This window comes from Oncorhynchus keta, chromosome 20 (assembly GCF_023373465.1).
Source record: "Oncorhynchus keta strain PuntledgeMale-10-30-2019 chromosome 20, Oket_V2, whole genome shotgun sequence".
NCBI lineage: Eukaryota > Metazoa > Chordata > Actinopteri > Salmoniformes > Salmonidae > Oncorhynchus > Oncorhynchus keta.
This window is the reverse complement of record NC_068440.1, coordinates 1,139,988-1,161,388: the sequence shown is the minus strand read 5'-3', so window position 1 is coordinate 1,161,388 and position 21,401 is coordinate 1,139,988. Positions and strand designations below refer to the sequence as shown.

At 41.7% G+C, this 21,401-nt stretch overlaps 1 protein-coding gene across 4 annotated transcripts in view; it reads right to left on the bottom strand.

The window, feature by feature from the left end:
• Positions 1 to 12,795: 12,795 nt before the first annotated feature.
• The window catches only part of LOC118399121 (regulation of nuclear pre-mRNA domain-containing protein 2-like), a 58,365-nt gene continuing 49,759 nt past the window's right edge, over positions 12,796 to 21,401 (bottom strand). For 2 of the 4 annotated variants that reach the window (XR_004828767.2, XR_004828768.2), the window contains exon 12: positions 12,796 to 13,150. The gene's annotated coding sequence lies outside the window, so the exon portion shown is untranslated. Of the gene's footprint in view, positions 13,151 to 18,977; positions 20,203 to 21,401 lie in introns of those variants that run through there. The other 2 variants (XR_004828765.2, XR_004828764.2) reach the window with 2 other exon arrangements.

Here is a 21,401-nt window from a genome sequence, read left to right as displayed (position 1 = left end):
GTCCCAACGATGCCAGAGATGCGACCCAGTCGTTAAATATTTTTGTTCTAACGGTGCGTTCGTAAATCCCCTCTGGGGTGCCAGAGAGTGCTCAGGGTGCGCTCTGGGCATTGGTAAATTCTGAGAGTTGTCAGATTGTCCCTTCTTACATTCAGAGCGCACGCTGGATGTGGACACTCTGGCCGAGTAGGGTTGACCCGAGCGTTCTGACCTCAACCGCAGTCAAGCACCCAAGCTAACTGGCTAACGTCGGCTAGCTTGCTAGATACTTCCAGACACAAATGAGAGAACACCTCACTCTGACCACTTTACTCACCCTAGAGGTAGTCAGGCTGTTATCAAGCTATCTAGAGCATTGGTGACTGTAACTATGCTACTGGCAACAATTTAATTATGTTTTTTCCCCCAGTGTTAACTGACACCGGTCATATGTTTGTAAATTCATCAATTAAAGGCCCTACATGGTCAATCCAAAAACTGCGGTGGCCATACAGTATTTACTGCATGCTGCCTATGCAGAAGTCAGAGCAAACATTCTTTTGGGATTTAAACAGCAGAGCTGTTGTGAAGGAAGTTGTCAAGGAACTAAGTTTACATTTAAGTCATTTAGCAGACGCTCTTATCCAGAGCGACTTACAAATTGGTGCATTCACCTTATGACATCCAGTGGAACAGCCACTTTACAATAGTGCATCTAAATCTTTTAAGGGGGGAAGGGTTACTTTATCCTATCCTAGGTATTCCTTAAAGAGGTGGGGTTTCAGGTGTCTCCGGAAGGTGGTGATTGACTCCGCTGTCCTGGCGTCGTGAGGGAGTTTGTTCCACCATTGGGGGCCAGAGCAGCGAACAGTTTTGACTGGGCTGGGCGGGAACTGTACTTCCTCAGTGGTAGGGAGGCGAGCAGGCCAGAGGTGGATGAACGCAGTGCCCTTGTTTGGGTGTAGGGCCTGATCAGAGCCTGGAGGTAGTGAGGTGCCGTTCCCCTCACAGCTCCGTAGGCAAGCACCATGGTCTTGTAGCGGATGCGAGCTTCAACTGGAAGCCAGTAGAGAGAGCGGAGGAGCGGGGTGACGTGGGAGAACTTGGGAAGGTTGAACACCAGACGGGCTGCGGCGTTCTGGATGAGTTGTAGGGGTTTAATGGCACAGGCAGGGAGCCCAGCCAACAGCGAGTTGCAGTAATCCAGACGGGAGATGACAAGTGCCTGGATTAGGACCTGCGCCGCTTCCTGTGTGAGGCAGGGTCGTACTCTGCGGATGTTGTAGAGCATGAACCTACAGGAACGGGCCACCGCCTTGATGTTAGTTGAGAACGACAGGGTGTTGTCCAGGATCACACCAAGGTTCTTAGCGCTCTGGGAGGAGGACACAATGGAGTTGTCAACCGTGATGGCGAGATCATGGAACGGGCAGTCCTTCCCCGGGAGGAAGAGCAGCTCCGTCTTGCCGAGTTTGTGTTTATACAGGACCTCCCACCGCCACCTACCATCAACCAATCATGTCAATGCGGCGATATACTGGAGCCCTCTGCATTATTAAAACATTTTGGAGGGCACGGTGATGCGGTACTGAGATCAATTTGCCCTCTGCATGCCTCCAGAGGCTCCACAATTGTGTCACACCCTCCATACGGAGCCTCCGACCACATTTTCGATTCAAGCATAAATGTGCTTTTATTCTGCAATCTGGCACACTCAGACGAGAGTGCTCTGAAATTGGAATAGATAGCCAGAGTGAATTTATGAACGCACCCTAAATCTATGGACCCAGTCGTTCATTCTAAGTGTTCCATTGCCATGATGGCAATGTTCGTATCCCTTGCTTGCTAGCTTGCCAGGCAATTTTGACTTGAAACAGTGTAGCCAGAATAGCTGCATCTGTGTTTGTTTAAACTGTTTTCTAGTGATTCTTTTGGGGATACATCCATAACAATGAGCTAATAATGTGTGATTTCGCCATGTATAGAACATTTGCTCTCTTGCCAGGCCACTGCTCAGAAGAGATAAACAACTACACAGCTAACACAGTCAGTAACTGTGTGTGGGTAAAATCAATGGGAAAGCCAGAAAAAAAGCCACATTACAATCTACAGTGCATTCGGAAAGTATTCAGACCCCTTTACTTTTTCCACATTTTGTTACTTTACAGCCTCATTCTAAAATGGATTAAATTGCTGTTTTCTCTCATCAATCCACACACAATACCCCATAATGACAAAGCAAAAAATGTTTTTTAAGACATTTCTGCAAATCTATAAAGAAAAAAACAGATATATCACATTTACATAAGTATTCAGACCCTTTACTCAGTACTTTGTTGAAGCACCGTTGGCAGTGATTACAGCCTCGAGTCTTCTTGGGTATGACGCTACAAGATTGGCACACCTGTATTTGGGGAGTTTCTCCCATTCTTCTCTGCAGAACCTCTCAAGCTCTGTCAGGTTGTATGGGGAGCGTCGCTGCACAGCTATTTTCATTTCTCGCCGGAGATGTTCAATGGGTTCAAATCCGGGCTCAGGCTGGGTCACTCAAGGACATTCAGAGACTTGAAGCCACTCCTGCAATGTCTTGGCTGTATGCTTAGGGTCGTTGTGCTGTTGGAAGGTGAAACTCTGCCCCAGTCTGAGATCCTGAGTGCTCTGGAGCTGGTTGTCATCAAGGATCTCTCTGTACTCTGCTCCATGTATCTTTCCCTCAATCCTGACAAGTCTCCCAGTCCCTGCCGCTGAAAAACATCCCCACAGCATGATGCTGCCATCCACCATGCTTCACCGTAGGGATGGTGAGAGGTTTCCTCCAGACGTGAATCTTGGCATTCAGGCCAGAGTTCAATCTTGGTTTTATCAGACCAGAGAATCTTGTTTCTCATGGTCTGAGTGTCCTTTTGGTGCCTTTTGGCAAACTCCAAGTGGGATTTCATGTGCCTTTTTCTGAGGAGTGGCTTCCGTCTGGCCACTCTACCATATAGGCCTGATTGGTGGAGTGCTGCAGAGATGGTTTTCCTTCTGGAAGGTTCTCCCATCTCCACATAGGAACTTTGGAGCTCTGTCAGATTGACCATTGGGTTTTTGGTCACCTCCCTGACCAAGACCCTTCTCCCCCGATTGCTCAGTTTGTCTGGGCGGCCAGCTCTAGGAAGAGTCTTGCTGGTTCCAAACTTCCCCAGATCTGTGCCTCGACACAATCCTGTCTCGGAGCTCTACTGGCAATTTCTTCAACCTCATGGCTTGGTTTTTGCTCTCACGTGCACTGTCAACTGTGGGACCTTATATAGACAGGTGTGTACCTTTCCAAATCATGTCCAATCAATTGAATTTACGACAGGTGGACTCGAAGCAAGTTGTAGAAACATCTCAAAGAGAATCAATGGAAACAGGATGCACCTGAGCTCAATTTTGAGTCTCATAGCAAAGGGTCTGAATACTTAAATAAGGTATTTCAGTAAAAAAAAAAATGTCTAGAAACCTGTTTTCACTTTGTCATTATGGGGAATTGTGTGTGGATTGATGAGGAAAAAAATACTTAATACATTTTAGAATAAGGCTGTAACGTAACAAAATGTGGGAAGTGGTCTGAATACTTTCCGGAGGCACTGTATGTGTTGTGATAATTGCGTTATTTGATCTATAACCTGTTAGCTCATATGCCTTCCGACCGTGCTATATAGGCCTAAGGTCGAGACAATAAGGAGACACAGTGGCAGGATAAATTCAACCACACCTTTGTTTCATCACAAAACCGGAGAGCAACCTCTGTCAGGTGAAGTCCACAAAGCATATTGCAGGTAACAAACAGTTACATGACCTACAGTATGGTCAAGCAAGTTAATGTTTCAGACATTTTCAGACTACTAAACAGCTATTGATTTAGAACCACGGAGAGTTAACGGAAGTCACAAAGAAAACAGGAGCACCATTTCAACATCATCATTTCAACATAATCAAATCACCTATGTTTAGTCTAATACAATGACAACAAAAATATACCAAAAACAATTAAGTCCAATGTAAGCTAAAAATGATGTAGCTGTCCATGGTTCTGATTTATGTATGTGTGTGTGTGTGTGTGCATGCATGCATGCGTTTGTGCAAAAAGAAAAAACATGTTGATTCACCCTACAGTACATCTAGAGAAACGCCAATGTCATCGGTCTATGACTGTTATACAGTACACACTTTTATGTTTTGCTCTCCTAGGCTACCTGGCTAAAATGCTTGCTCACTAGCCTAACTTCCTTTCATGGGCAATGTTAGCTACGTGAAAATAAAGGAGAGCGGCACACTCTAGGAGCTCAGATGCAAAAATGTTATTACCAACGTTTCGACAGCCAAGCTGTCTTCATCAGGGTATAATCACAAACGCTGCGGGATGACTCGTTTATATAGTGTCAAAAGACACACAGGTGTCTGTAATCATGGCCAAGTGTGGCCTAATATCATTGGTTCATTCTCATATTAAAATGGCATACAAAGAACAGCATACAAAAAACAAATGGATAGCATACGGTCATACATTTATTTTAGACTACACAAGCGTACAAACAATTACAATGGCAAAAGTCACAAAAATCACAAGAATGGCTTCAGATCAACAGCTTGGCTGTCGAAACATTGGATATTACATTTTTGCATCTGAGCTCCTAGAGTGTGCGGCTCTCCTTTATTTTCAAGTTTTCTACTCCGCTAGCCAGCACCTCGCCTAAATAGGTGTGCGTTTCTTTTTCTTCTAGATTGCAATGTTAGCTACTTAACATTAGCCTTCTAGCTACACACTGAACTTCCAACATCTCAGTCCAGGGGCACAAAGTATGAATTTATGGTTGGATCAGAATTACCGTTGTAATCATTGGCCAGTATGGAGAATTAAGTAAAGTGGCGTGTCCAAATCCCTATCTCCATCCATGGCTAATTTAGGAAAAGGGCCAATTTTGTGCGAGCTAGCTAGCCACCTGACAACAACCTGACAACAACACAATGAGATGCAACAATTCAAGTTATTTCTGTCAATGATGCATTTCTCTTGATGCGATTCAGATTCAGATCAACTTTATTATTCCACCAGGGGGAAATTCATTTGGTCATGTGCTTCTTCTGTATGTTGTCAAAGCGTTACATGGTCGCTGCACATATCATTGCATAATGCAGAAAATACACGAGAGTTCAGGGGCTTTGCTTTAACAAAGTTAACCATTTTCACTGTAGTGTCCAAAACGTCTTTCAAGCTGTCAGTTATTCCCTTGGAAGCAAGAGCTTCTCGGTAGATGCTGCAGTTCACCCAAGTGGTGTTGGGAACAACTGCTTGCCCGCGTATTACCACTCCACTATGTCTCCCTTTTTTTATTTTTTATTTTTTTATTTCACCTTTATTTAACCAGGTAGGCTAGTTGAGAACAAGTTCTCATTTGCAACTGCGACCTGGCCAAGATAAAGCACAGCAGTGTGAACAGACAACACAGAGTTACACATGGAGTAAACAATTAGCAAGTCAATAACACAGTAGAAAAAAATGGGCAGTCTATATACAATGTGTGCAAAAGGCATGAGGAGGTAGGCGAATAATACAATTTTGCAGATTAACACTGGAGTGATAAATGATCAGATGGGCATGTACAGGTAGAGATATTGGTGTGCAAAAGAGCAGAAAAGTAAATAAATAAAAACAGTATAAAAACAGTATGGGAATGAGGTAGGTGAAAAAGGGTGAGCTATTTACCTATAGACTATGTACAGCTGCAGCGATCGGTTAGCTGCTCGGATAGCTGATGTTTGAAGTTGGTGAGGGAGATAAAAGTCTCCAACTTCAGCGATTTTTGCAATTCGTTCCAGTCACAGGCAGCAGAGTACTGGAACGAAAGGCGGCCAAATGAGGTGTTGGCTTTAGGGATGATCAGTGAGATACACCTGCTGGAGCGCGTGCTACGGATGGGTCATGGCTTTTGCACCATCAGTACAGATACCAACATCTTGATGCCACAAAGCCATGCAGTACTTTAAAAATATCCTTTCATGTTGTCTTGGTTTCCAAAAGAGGATGTCTTCCTTAATTGACCCCACATAAACGTAACAGACATATACCAGTAGCTGTGCCAGGCCCACCTCGTCCGTTGACTCATCCAGCTGTAACGCATATAATTCACTGGCTTGTATGCGAAGCAGTAATTGTTTCAAAACATCTCCTGTCATGTCACTGATGCCTCGTGAAACAGTGTTAATGAAGGTACTGTCTGTATAGTTTTTTGGGGCCTTTTCCCAGCCATATCTGCTGCAGTAGGAAGAATTAAGTCCTCCACAATAGTATAGGTCTTGCCTGTCCTGGCCACTCGGTAGCTCACCATATAAGACCCTTTTAGCCCCTTCTAATTAATGGTATCTGTTGCTTTTATACTACTCGAGAGTCGTCTTTATTCTCCCTCAAACTCTGGTGGCTTGTTTTTCAAATAGTCATGTTTCGTTTCTAAATGTCTGCTCAAGAGTGAAGGTTTCCCACGAGAGAGTAACGGTTCATGTGAATTATTTGACTAGGCTACCTGTATTTAACATTGTGTTGTTATTTCGCTTGAACATTAAATGGTTTAATTTTATTTTTGGCAGTGAAACGAGGCTACTCAGGCGAGAAAAAAAACTCACCCAAATGTATAGCGCCGTTGGAAAATATAAATGTACTGTTTGAAACTGTGAAAACATATATTTAAAAATGGGATTCACATTTTTTTATTTGGTGTACCCCAGTTTTGGAATACCTGGGCTAGGCTTACAGACTAGAATCTGGGTTTAAGATTGTAATTCAACTTTGTCATGGTTTGGTTAGCGAGATGCAGGTAGCCTATAGATCTTGATTTAACATGAACAGAGAGGTGATTTCGAGGTAAGCGCTTCTGCTGCCCAATACCCTGCTGGAATAGGCTACTGAGGATGGGGTCGTAATTTCAATCACTCAATCATATATTAATAATATGGATATGAACTGAATAGGCCTATGCTTGTCAACAACAGCCATTTTTATTTTACCCATAGCCTAATCTGATTGACCGTTACCTTCAATCTAAAGCATTCTAACAACAGCTGATCGGCAATTGAGATATAACTGTGACCATGTTCACAATTGATAACTTCCAATTTCATTAACTAAACATGGCCATTAATAATTGCATAATAACTCAAGGCTACAACAACAATAAACTGAAGTTATAGGCTATTTACTAAATCTGCCTGCCAGCTCCTGGTTTTTTAAATTTTATTTTTAATTTCACCTTTATTTAACCAGGTAGGCCAGTTGAGAACAAGTTCTCATTGACAACTGCTACCTGGCCAAGATAAAGCAAAGCAGTGCGACACAAACAACAACACAGAGTTACACATGGAATAAACAAACATACAGTCAACAGAAAAAAAGGGAGGCTACGCAAGTGGCACAAATTGATTTGCAATGACTCCAGTGGTATCATAATGTCATAATATTTTTTATTGTATGAAATGGTGGGCTACAGTATCCAACATATGCGTATAAATCAATACACTCTCCATATTCGATGTCAGCTTCATTGTGGACTTTTCCCCATATCAGAAGCACGCAAGGGAGTTCCATAACTTCCATTTAAAATGTCCACCTGCGCAGTGCTCGAGACCTAAGAACTGAGTGTGCGTAAAACCCGTCGCTTGATATGGTTTTCCATAAGCAAAGTCGACATTAGAATGCAGTTTAAACAACCTCCGAGCAAATGTATCTCATAAAGTCGTTTTTCTGTGCATTGTCGCCTTATTTCTTGATGTGCATCAGTTCGAGCGCGTTAATACGTTCTATGGAAAAAGGTTGGAAATAGGTGATTTGCGCTCGTACTGCTCTGTCTCCTCTCACTCACGTGACTCAGATGTCTGCTGCAGCGCTGACTCAACACACACACATTTGGGGAGTGATTCAGGACAGAATTCAGCCTTTTGAAGCTAGTGATATCTCTCGCCATGTTCCTTAACTTCTTCCATGAATTAACATGGACTGTCAATGCAGACAAGTATTTTTCTAAGGCCTCAAACTGCCACACGTCACATTCATGTCACGTGACAGTACACGTCATGTAGACGTAGTGTTCACGTTGTGTACACGTGACACCCTTGTTATAGAGATGGGCAAGTAGCGTATGCTACCCCTTGTTGTTTAGCCTTAAAATAAAAACAATAGTCCAGATCTTGGCTATAACAATGATTAACTCTGCGATTATTTCAGCAGTCTACTATCCTATTGAAGGCCTTGCTCAGCCTCAACATGGTAGGCCTATAGGCTTATGAAAACATGGACTTTTAAATAAAAAACAACTGTCATTATCACACAGAAAATATGGTTGTTTTATTAAATGCTCTGCAATTTAGAATATTAGTGGTAGACTATGCCTATAGCAAAATACCAAAAATATAGATCGGTATGGGTCGAACAGGTAAACATTTTTAAAAATGTATTCAGGAGAATCGCATTGAATCAGGGTATTTTTCTCAGTGCAGTTGCATTCTTACACATTTACATTTACATTACATTTAAGTCATTTAGCAGACGCTCTTATCCAGAGCGACTTACAAATTGGTGCATACACCTTATGACAACCAGTGGAACAGCCACTTGCATCTAAATCTTGTTGGGGGAGAAGGGGGGTGAGAAGGAGAAGGATAACCTTAGCCTACACCGAACCGAAAACCGAACCGAAAACATCCCAGCATATTTTGATCACAGATCATGACAATGCCTGAACATTTCAACTACATTTTTCATTGATTTAGCCCACTATTGCCTACAGATTTGATACACACTAAGGTCTATATTTAATCTGGATTTGACAAACAGCCTGACTAGGATCCTTTGACTTCTCCCAGCGCCATATGTGTTCCTAATTTAAATAAAGGTTAATTAAATGAAAAATAATAACACAAAGTATATGACTGTCACCAATAGGCTAAAACAGCGTGGTTACACATGTCTTCAATTCAGAATCATCTCTAAGAGAAAGAAATGTGTGTCTGATACACACAGGAGCTTGGTAGCTAGTTCTCAAAGTCACTTCCATTTTAACCAAATTCAAGCAGAAACTCATGCCAAACCTGAATTAAAACAAAAGACTGAGAAACACAGGCAGATTCTAATCTAATCAACTCTGAACTATCCGCTGTCCTGTAACAATAAATCCATAGCACTTGCAGTACAATAGAATATTACAAAATACATAAGTCTTAATGAACTCTTGAACAATCCAAACATGACAATTTAAATCACACAGTAACATTAATTTAATTGATTCACGTTTTCATCTGTCTTCACACCTTTCCTGGCGTCAGTGAATCCAGGACTTCGATGGGAATGTATCTTCTCAGAGATGACCACAGATAAGGTATGTTTGAACGTTGCAATAGCCCACAGATGGCATGTCATCCAGACAATGTCATAAATCACGATTGGGTCATCATGCTGGGCCTCGCACGCCAGCCAGTCATCAGTCGCGAGTATATCTATCAGTCTCTCATTCTTCCTCTACAGCAGTCATTTAGGGAAAACAAATTAAAAATCAAATTCCCATGTGGATCATCGAAACATATACACTGCTCAAAAAATAAAGGGAACACTTAAACAACACAATGTAACTCCAAGTCAATCACACTTCTGTGAAATTAAACTGTCCACTGAGGAAGCAACACTGATTGACAATAAATGTCACATGCTGTTGTGCAAATGGAATAGACAACAGGTGGAAATTATAGGCAATTAGCAAGACACCCCCAATAAAGGAGTGGTTCTGCAGGTGGGGACCACAGACCACTTCTCAGTTCCTATGCTTCCTGGCTGATGTTTTGGTCACTTTTGAATGCTGGCAGTGCTTTCACTCTAGTGGTAGCATGAGACGGAGTCTACAACCCACACAAGCGGCTCAGGTAGTGCAGCTCATCCAGGATGGCACATCAATGCGAGCTGTGGCAAGAAGGTTTGCTGTGTCTGCCAGCGTAGTGTCCAGAGCATGGAGGCGCTACCAGGAGACAGGACAGTACATCAGGAGATGTGGAGGAGGCCGTAGGAGGGCAACAACCCAGCAGCAAGACCGCTACCTCCGCCTTTGTGCAAGGAGGAGCAGGAGGAGCACTGCCAGAGCCCTGCAAAATGACCTCCAGCAGGCCACAAATGTGCATGTGTCTGCTCAAACGGTCAGAAACAGACTCCATGAGGGTGGTATGAGGGCCCGACGTCCACAGGTGGGGGTTGTGCTTACAGCCCAACACCGTGCAGGACGTTTGGCATTTGCCAGAGAACACCAAGATTGGCAAATTCGACACTGGCGCCCTGTGCTCTTCACAGATGAAAGCAGGTTCACACTGAGCACATGTGACAGACGTGACAGTATGGAGACGCAGTGGAGAACGTTCTGATGCCTGCAACATCCTCCAGCATGACCGGTTTGGCGGTGGGTCAGTCATGATGTGGGGTGGCATTTATTTGGTCGGCCACACAGCCCTCCATGTGCTCGCCAGAGGTAGCCTGACTGCCATTAGGTACCGAGATGAGATCCTCAGACCCCTTGTGAGACCATATGCTGGTGCTGGCCCTGGGTTCCTCCTAATGCAAGACAATGCTAGACCTCCTGTGGCTGAAGTCTGTCAGCAGTTCCTGCAAGAGGAAGGCATTGATGCTATGGACTGGCCCGCCCGTTCCCCAGACCTGAATCCAATTGAGCACATCTGGGACATCATGTCTCACTCCATCCGTTGCACCACAGACTGTCCAGGAGTTGGCGGATGCTTTAGTCCAGGTCTGGGAGGAGATCCCTCAGGAGACCATCTGCCACCTCATCAGACGCATGCCCAGGCGTTGTAGGGAGGTCATACAGGCACGTGGAGGCCACACACACTACTGAGCCTCATTTGGACTTGTTTTAAGGACATTACATCAACGTTGGATCAGCCTGTAGTGTGGTTTTCCACTTTAATTTTGAGTGTGACTCCAAATCCAGACCTCCATGGGTTGATAAATTTGATTTCCATTGATAATTTTTTGTGTGATTTTGTTGTCAGCACATTCAACTATGTAAAGAAAAAAATATTTAATAAGAATCTTTCATTCATTCAGATCAAGGATGTGTTATTTTAGTGTTCCCTTTTTTTTGAGCAGTGTGTATATATATATATATATATACTTATTTTTAACCGATGCCTGTTTATTCATAAAAAGCAGAAGATAGTAAATCATAATAATCACAATGGTTAGCCTATGCAAATTAATAGGAAAACATTCTAAGCTTATTAATATTACTACATTTAGCCTAACTAGGCAAATCAGTTAAGAACAATTCTCATTTACTATGACGGCCTACCCCAGCCAAACCCTGACGACGCTGGGCCAATTGTGCGGTGCCCTATGGGACTCCCAATCACGGCCGGATGTGATTCAGCCTGGATTATAGCCTGGATTCTATAATGCGTCATGTAATTGTTTGGTTTAATTCTTTCATGACTAATCCATCCTATTAGTTGAATAGAGTAGCTGCATTCCTCATTTTAAAGCGTAATTATTTGACTAAACGCTTATAATTTATCTCTATTGGTAGTTATTTACACTATACACATAACATATTCTTGGGTACCCACCTTGACATCTCTGATCTGATCAATAAATGCTAGAACATTGGTCGCCAGGATTAGCTATTTATATCTAGTCTCTTAATAATTGTTCATTATAGTCACACTTAGTGGTTGACGCAAGGATCGCTACCTTGACTAGATAGATCTTCCAGAGGCGCACAGTGCCTGTTGCATTTATTCACATAATTATGGAGTCAGATGGAGAACTTTAGTTTTATTATATTGAACAGTCAGTCGATGGGGGCTTTATACCTCACCACATTTTTTAAGGTGAGGTTTAGGCCTATTCCTTGTAAAGATCATGCTATGTGAGTATATTAATAAAAACATGTCTAGAAAGGAGGGAATGTGTGTGTGGCTTAGACACTAAAAGGCATTTTCTGTCTCCCGACAAATCGTGCACATTTATTGTGTCATTGTGTGAATTGTTTAGGCTACCCTTTATTAATGTTGATCAATTCCCCATTATATCACCACCAGTAAATGTTGACCATTAATTCACATTTTTATACTCTACAATTTTGGATTTACTGTAATTTATGTTAATGCAATTCAAATTGATCAACAAGTTTTGTGTTATTTCATAACATTTTCTTCATTGTTTTTTTTTGTCGGTCTTGTTAATGTTGAGTGATCACACATGCTTCCGCACACATAGAAGGCTACTTTGCCTGCTTGCAAAATGTGTGCTATAAGGGGGGTTATTTCATAGTATTTCTGATGATCTTAACTCACCACCACCAACAAAAATGTTTTTCCCAGACAGCCATTGCATTATAGGCCTACACTCAGAAAAAAATGTGTTTTCTAAAACCTAAAATGATTCTTCCGCTGTCCCTTTTGGATAACCCTTTTTGGTTCCAGGTAGAACCCCTTCTGTGCCAAGGTAGAACTGGGTTCTTACTGGAACCAAAAACGACTTCTACCTGGAACCAAAAATGGTTATCATTTGGTGACAGCCAAAGAACCCTGTTGAAACCCCTTTTTCAAAGAGTGTACTCAAGTTCAACCTTTTCAGTTTACACCATTTCATTCTGCACTCAAACACCTGCCTGGTATTCAAGATAACACGCAACATAGCACCATCACCTTTGAAGGTTTTCATCAACTTCTGATCAGATCTAAATAGCAGTGTTCCAGGGTTACTGGAGCATCCTCAAAAAAAAAAAGGAGACAAGAGGGCACCCCACATTCATTTTAGATCCCATGGGGTCTTTATTTTCATATGCTCTCTCACACATTACTATCTCCTTTGTCATCTTCCATTTATGGCATTTCAACATTGACAGAGGGGCGCATCACACGTCTTTTCTTCAAGCTCCATCCATCCACACACACACATGTAGTATCTTGCTTACATTTCTCACATTTTAGGTGTTCAGCGGAGGGCTTGGATGGATCATGTTGCACTGAGATGAGCACATGTACAGTCCTGTACAGGGGTATGTATGTAGTTGAACAGGAGGAGAGGATGTGTTTGCTTGTGGAGGGAGAGCAGTGGGGGTGGTGGATGATTGGTTGCCCTGGCTCACCCACATCTTTTTGACTAAAAGAAAGATCGATTTAGAAATGAGTTCGACATTGCCATAGTTTAACAGCTGAAAAGCCTTCAGTAACATGCTCCCAAAGATAGCAAGACATTCAGTATTCACTGAATGAAATAACCTACCCATGCCCATATACAATTGAATTCATTCATTAAATCAATTATACTACAGCACATTCAATTAAGTTATTATTGAAGACTATAGGCTACTCCTGTATGTACCTTATACACAGTGGAGGAAAAAGTACCCAATTGTCATACTTGAGTAAAAGTAAAGATACCTTAATAGAAAATTATATGTAAAAGTGAAAGTCACCCAGTAAAATAATATTTGAGTAAGTCTAAAAGTATTTGGTTTTTATCAAAAACATCAAATGTAAATGTAATTCCTCAAATAAGCATCAAATGTAAAAGTATAAATCATTTCAAATTCCTTATATTAAGCTAACCAGAAGGCACCATTTTTAAAATAAAAAAAAATGTATTTACTGATAGATAGGGGCACACTCCAATACTCAAGACATAATTTACAAACAAAGCATGTGTGTTTAGTGTGTCTACCAGATCATCAGTAGGGATGACCAGGGATGTTCTCTTGATTAGTGTGTGAATTGGATTTCCCTGTCTTGATAAGCATTCAAATAACGAGTACTTTTGAGTGCCAGGGAAAGTGTATGGAGTAATAACTACATTATTTTCTTTAGGAATGTAGTGGAGTAAAAGTAAAAGTTTAAAAAATATATAAATAGTAGAGTACAGATACCCCCCAAAAATACATAAGTAGTACTTTAAAGTATTTTTTTTACCTAAGTACTTTACACCACTGCTTATACAATACTGTAATCAGTACTGTAAGCAGTGTACCATCCACATTTACACTTTCATTTATCAATTAGATAAATAATACTAGCACCACATACAGCACCATTATTATAGAATAGGCTACTCCTGTATCCACACTATAATAGGATACGCTTATAATTTCATTGGTCTTGTCAGGCATGATTTTAAGTCTTCAACTGAAGTTGTATGTTTTCCCTCGTTTCCCTCCATCAGGGAAAAGTAGTTATGCATAGGGTATGAATGTGTAGGCCTACATGACAGTGGAAAAATAAACCCATTGCTCCAGCACACAATGGCATGTAGGGGGTAGTGTATTACAATGTAGAATATGTATACAGTGCCTTCGGAGAGTATTGAGACCCCTTGACTTTTCCCACATTAAATTACGTTACAGCCTTATTCTAAAATGTATTAAATAAAACATATTCCTCAGCAATCTACACGCAATACACCATAATGACAAAGCAAAAAAAAAAAAGAGTAGATAAAAAAAGAAGAGGCACAGTTCTGGGGAAGGGTACCAAGAAATGTCTGCAGCATTGAAGGTCGCCAAGAACACAGTGGCCTCCATTATTCTTAAATGAAAGAAGTTTGGAACCACCAAGACTCTTCCTAGAGATGGCCGCCCGGCCAAACTGAGCAATCGGGGGAGAAGGGCATTGGTCACTCTGACAGCGCTCCAGAGTTGGGAGAACCTTCCAGAAGGACAACCATCTCTGCATTACCCCACCAATCAGGCCTATATGGTAGTGGTCAGACGGAAGCCACTCCCCAGTAAAAGGCACATGACAGCCCACTTGGAGTTTGCCAAAAGGCACCTAAAGACTCTCAGACCATGAGAAACAATATTCTCTGGTCTGATGAAAGCAAGATTGAACTCTTTGGCCTGAATGCCAAGAGTCACGTCTGGAGGAAACCTGGCACCATCCCTACGGTGAAGCATGGTGGTGGCAGCATCATGCTGTGGGGATGTTTTTCAGCGGCAGGGACTGGGAGACAAGTCAGGATCAAGGGAAAGATGAACTGCGCAAAGTACAGAGAGATCCTTGATGAAAATCTGCACCAGAGCACGCAGGACCTCAGACTGGGGCGAAGGTTCACCTTCCAACAGGACAACGATCCTAAGCACACAGCCAAGACAACACAGGAGTGGCATCGGGACAAGTCTCTGAATGTCCTTGAAGGGCCCAGCCAGAGCCCGGACTTGAACCCGATCGAAAATCTCTGGAGAGACCTGAAAAAAGCTGTGCAGCGACGCTCCTCATCCAACATGACAGAGGATCTGCAGAGACAAATGGGAGAAACGCCACAAATACATGTGTGCCAATCTTGTAGCGTCATACCCAAGAAGACAAAGCTGTAATCGCTGCCAAATATGCTTCAATAAAGCACTGAGTAAAGGGTCTGAATGTGTAAAATGTGATAATTCAGTTTATTTTTTATACATTTGAAAACATTTCTAAAAACATGTTTTTGATTTGTGATTATGGGGTATTGTGTGTAGATTGTGTGTAGAGGATTTAATGTTTTAAAATCTATTTTAAAATAAGGCTGTAATGTAACAAAATGTGGAAAAATTCAAGGGGTCTGAAAACTTTCCGTATGCACTGTATATATTGGTAAATTCCCTTTCCCCACTTTGTTACAAATGCAGCATATGCACCAAGTATACAAAACAACCATGACAGACTGACCAGGTGAAAGCTATGATCCCTTATTAATGCCACCGGTTAAATCCACTTCCAATCCAATGTAAATTGTCCAGTGGTGGTTTAATTAATTGTTCAGCAATCTTATGGGAGTGGAAGGTGTTGAGGAGCCTTTTGGTCCTAGACATGTTGCTGTGCAGTAGCAGAGAATACAGTATATAACTTGGGTGACTGAAGTCTCTGACAATTGTATGGGCTTATCTCTGACACCGCCTATTATATACAGTTGGGCAAAAAAGTATTTAGTCAGTCACCAATTGTACAAGTTCTCCCACTTAAAAAGATGAGAGAGGCCTGTAATTTGCATCATAGGTACACTTCAACTATGACAGACAAAATGAGAAAAATAATTCCAGAAAATCACATTGTAGGATTTTTAATGAATTTATTTGCAAATTATGGTGGAAAATAAGTATTTGGTCAATAACAAAAGTTTATCTCAACACTTTGTTATATACCCTTTGTTGGCAATGACAGAGGTCAAACGTTTTCTGTAAGTCTTCACAAGGTTTTCACACATTGTTGCTGGTATTTTGGCCCATTCATCCATGCAGATCTCCTCTAGAGCAGTGATGTTTTGGGGCTGTTGCCCCAAAGATTTTCTATGGGGTTGAGATCTGGAGACTGGCTAGGCCACTCCAGGACCTTGAAATGCTTCTTACGAAGCCACTCCTTCGTTGCCCGGGCGGTGTGTTTGGGATCATTGTCATGCTGAAAGACCGAGCCACGTTTCATCTTCAATGCCCTTGCTTATGGAAGGAGGTTTTCACTCAAAATCTCACGATACATGGCCCCATTCATTCTTTCCTTTACACGGATCAGTCGTCCTAGTCCCTTTGCAGAAAAACAGCCCCAAAGCATGATGTTTCCACCACCATGCTTCACAGTAGGTATGGTGTTCTTTGGATGCAACTCAGCATTCTTTGTCCTCCAAACACGACGAGTTGAGTTTTTACCAAAAATGTATATTCTGGTTTCATCTGACCATATGACATTCTCCCAATCTTCTTCTGGATCATCCAAATGCTCTCTAGCAAACTTCAGACGGGCCTGGACATGTACTGGCTTAAGCAGGGGGACACGTACTGGCGGCATAGTGTGTTACTGATGGTAGGCTTTGTTACTTTGGTCCCAGCTCTCTGCAGGTCATTCACTAGGTCCCCCCGTGTGGTTCTGGGATTTTTGCTCACCGTTCTTGTGATCATTTTGACCCCACGGGGTGAGATCTTGCGTGGAGCCCCAGATCGAGGGAGATTATCAGTGGTCTTGTATGTCTTCCATTTCCTAATAATTGCTCCAACAGTTAATTTCTTCAAACCAAGCTGCTTACCTATTGCAGATTCAGTCTTCCCAGCCTGGTGCAGGTCTACAATTTTGTTTCTGGTGTCCTTTGACAGCTCTTTGGTCTTGGCCATAGTGAAATTTGGAGTGTGACTGTTTGAGGTTGTGGACAGGTGTCTTTTATACTGATAACAAGTTCAAACAGGTGCCATTAATACAGGTAATGAGTAGAGGACAGAGGAGCCTCTTAAAAGAAGAATTTACAGGTCTGTGAGAGCCAGAAATCTTGCTTGTTTGCAGGTGACCAAATACATATTTTCCATCATAATTTGCAAATAAATTAATTAAAAATACTACAATGTGATTTTCTGGATTTTTAAAATAATTTTGTCTGTCATAGTTGAAGTGTACCTATGATGGAAATTACAGGCCTCTCATCTTTTTAAGTGGGAGAACTTGCACAATTGGTGGCTGAATAAATACTTTTTTGCCCCACTGGAGATAATTTTGTACCCGTTTCCTCCAGCATTTTCACAAGGTCCTTTGCTGCTGTTCTGGGATTAATTTGCACTTTTCGCACTAAAGTATGTTCATCTCTAGGAGACAGAACGCGTCTCCTTCCTGAGCAGTAGGATGGCTGCGTGGTCCTATGGTGTTTATACTTGTGTACTATTGTTTGTACAGATGAACGTGGTACATTCAGGAGTTTGGAAATTGCTCCCAAGGACGAACCAGACTTGTGGAGCTCTATAATTTTATTTCTGAGGTCTTGGCTGATTTCTTTTAATTTTCCCATTAATGTCAAGCAAAGAGGCACTGAGTTTGAAGGTAGGCCTTGAAATACATCCACAGGTACACCTTCAATTGATCAAATTATGTCAATTAGCCTATCAGAAGCTTTTAAAGTCATGACATCCTTTCCTGGAACTTTCCAATCTGTTTAAATGCACAGTCAAGTTAGTGCATGTAAACTTCTGACCCACTGGAATTGTGATACAGTGAATTATAAGTGAAATAATCTGTCTGTAAACAATTGTTGGAAAAATTACTTGTGTCATGCACAAAGTAGAATTTGTAGAGTGGTTGAAAAACAAGTTTTAATGACTCCATCCTAAGTGTATGTAAACTTTCGATTTCAACTGTAGGTATTAAGACTTTCTGGGAGAGGTTGAAAATGTCAGTGAAGACACTTGACAATTGGTCCACGCATGCTTTGAGTACACGTCCTGGTAATCCGTCTGGCCCAGTGGCTTTGTGAATGTTGACCTGTTTAAAGGTTTTGTTCACATTGGCTACCGAGAGCAAGATCACACAGTCATCCAGAACAGCTGGTGCTATCGTTCATGCTTCAGTGTTACTTGCCTCGAACCGAGCATAAAAGGCATTTACCTCATCTGAGAGGCTCGTGTCACTGGGTAGCTCGCGTCTGGGTATCCCTTTGTAGTCCGTAATAGTTTTCAAGCCCTGCCACATCCGACGAGCATCAGAGCCGGTGTACTAGGATTCAATCTTAATCCTGTATTGAAGCTTTGCTTGTTTGATGGTTCATCTGAGGGCATAGCAGGATTTCTCATAGGCGTCCGGAGCAGTCTCCCGCTCCTTGAAAGCGGCAGCTCTAGCCTTTAGCTTGACGCGGATGTTGCCTGTAATCCATGGCTTCTGGTTGGGATATGTACGTACAGTCACTGTGGGGACGACGTCGTCGACGCATTTATTGATGAAACCGATGACTGAGGTGTTGTACTCCTCAATGCCATTGGATGAATCCCGGGACATATTCCAGTCTGTGCTAGAAAGACAGTCCTGTAGTGTATCATCCGTGTCATCTGACCACTTCCGTATTGAGCGAGTTTTTGCTTGTAAGCAGGAATCAGGAGGACAGAATTATGGTCAGATTTGCAAAATGGAGGGCGGGGCAGAGCTTTGTATGCATCTCTGTGTGTGGAGTAAAGGTGGTCTAGGATCCCCCCCGGTTGCACGTGACATGCGGGTAAAATAAAATGTAAAATTTGTCAATTTAAATAATCATGGCACTTCAAAGAATCACATACTGTACAATATTCTCTCACAATAACTAACATTTATGAGCTCTCGCCAAAACCACAATGTGTTTATCCCAGTTTTAAATAGCCAGTGGTGTTTCTCGTTTTGCCAATCTTGTACTCAACCCAAACCACTTCATTTCCCCTCGAATGGTGAGATTCCCATCTGTCATCTGTCCTTAAATCCTATCTTCCATCCCTGTGCACATGCATGGATAAAGGACCAAGAACTTTAAACTACCTTTTGACTTCATCTTACTCAACTTAATGATAAAATACAATGACTGACATTTAGATGTTTTTTTTTTTAATTGGCAGGAGATTATTTCAGATGGTGCATTTTAATGAAAAAAAGAAGAGAAAAAATACAAATATTTGGGGTAGCTGACCAAGGACATCAGTTGACCATTTCCAGAAAACCACTACAATGCCAGGGTTTGTTATGTACATAATTATCATCTCTTTTGTCATATTGTAGCAATTTCACTGTTGACAAAATAGAAGCCTGAGAGAACTACAGATTGTAGTTATCATTACATTAAAAGGGATATTTTACTAATTGCTCATTTGTCTGGTGTTGATTTAGAAATATTTTTAAAAAGACGCATGTCAGCGGTGATATTTTCAAGATAGAGCACTTTCTATAAACATTCTAAAGTGTGATCTATCCCACAAATATTAATATGATGATCCTATCAACACAGCTGGGAGTATCTAGACTGTCACTCACTGTGCCTCATAATGCATCAACAATGGCCATGACGTCAGCCTATAGCTTATGCACAAGATACAAGTAATTGAGCAATAAAAACAGTTTTCTATGATAATATAAATATGTTATTGTTGTTTAAAGAGAAGTAAACATGTTATTATTGCTTTTATTTTAATCAAATCTGGTAAGTAAAATACATGGTTTAAATGTACAGAATCTTCCAAAGTAGAATACTGTGTGTGTGTGCGTGTGTGTGTGTGTGTGTGTGTGTGTGTGTGTGTGTGTGTGTGTGTGTGTGTGTGTAACAGAGAGATTAGCCTGTCTGGCCTTGTGTTTGGGGCACCATGCTCACTCATTCTGGCTGCACTTACTTTCCCTGACTAAGTGGCAGTGGCATGTCCTTCAGATGTCTCTCAACCACTCTGCTCCCCTCTGGTTGTCGTCCTCATCTCACAGCCCTTACCTCTATTTTCAAGAGACACATTCAAAGAGAGAAGGGACAGTTACACACAGCAAATCAAATCATAACAATACAGCCAGTTGGCCAGTTGAGCTCGGTAGGTATGCATTAGGCTGCTCTGCGTCCCCAGGCTATTGCGCACGGCGCATATGAGTCTGGGATGTAAACGAATCAGTGGGCCTAGTGGGAGTGGTCATAGAATTCTATGGGGGTGACCTACAGAGTAAAGTGTTTGTCATCATTTAAATGTAGCGAATTACAAATGGAGGCATGGACTCAGGCATGAACTTCTGCCAGTGCGATTGCAAAAACACAACTTCCATCTAGCTAATTAGCAAAAAAACATAGCTAGCAAATGGCTTGACTGAGAAGAAAGCCTACACCCTTAAAATCAGTTAAATGTAACTAAATGTAATCGGAAATGTAATCTACGTCATCCCCAAAAGTAATTATTTATCATGCGAGGGCCATAAACAATAACTAGTAATGCAGAATAATCCAAGACAGGTTAGAATCTCACCTTTCTGGTAAAAATTGTCATAAGTTGCTGAATTGATACAAATATGGAATATTTTATACAATGTATTTTCTATTCAACAAAACTGTGAATAAGGCTAGAAATTACATATGCTTTCCAAATATAGCATCATCAAATTATAAAAAACGATTAACTATAAGATTTCACCTTCCTTATGTAAAATACACATTTGTATGTTTATAGTTTGAGAAAATTTGCATATTTTTTCAAAGCGTCTTTCCCCATCACTGTGAACATCTGAGCTCAAGCCTGGCTTGTCCGTCTACGACAAACAAAGTGTTTTTTTTGTTTGTCGGGGGGGGTACATGGAAATACATGTCCTCAAAGATGGAAGGCAGGCAGGCAGGAGGTGGCGAGATCAGGTGGGACCATTCTAGCCAATGAAAGGGGAGATGCGCAGGCCATAGAGCGAGATAGAGGACTCATCTTTTGATCTGTTACAGAATGGGCAGCACCATTGAGGCCATCTCAATTTTAAAGTAGTAAATGTTCTTGTTTTTCATTGGCTGAATGCTCCCAACATCGAAATCCCCACCCAGTTGACTACTTTCAAATGGTGGACACCTTCAATGACAATGTCCATGTTAAAATGGGTTAATGATGAGTCCTCTATGACAACAGGCACTAACTACTCACACTAACTACACTAACTAATCAAATTGTATT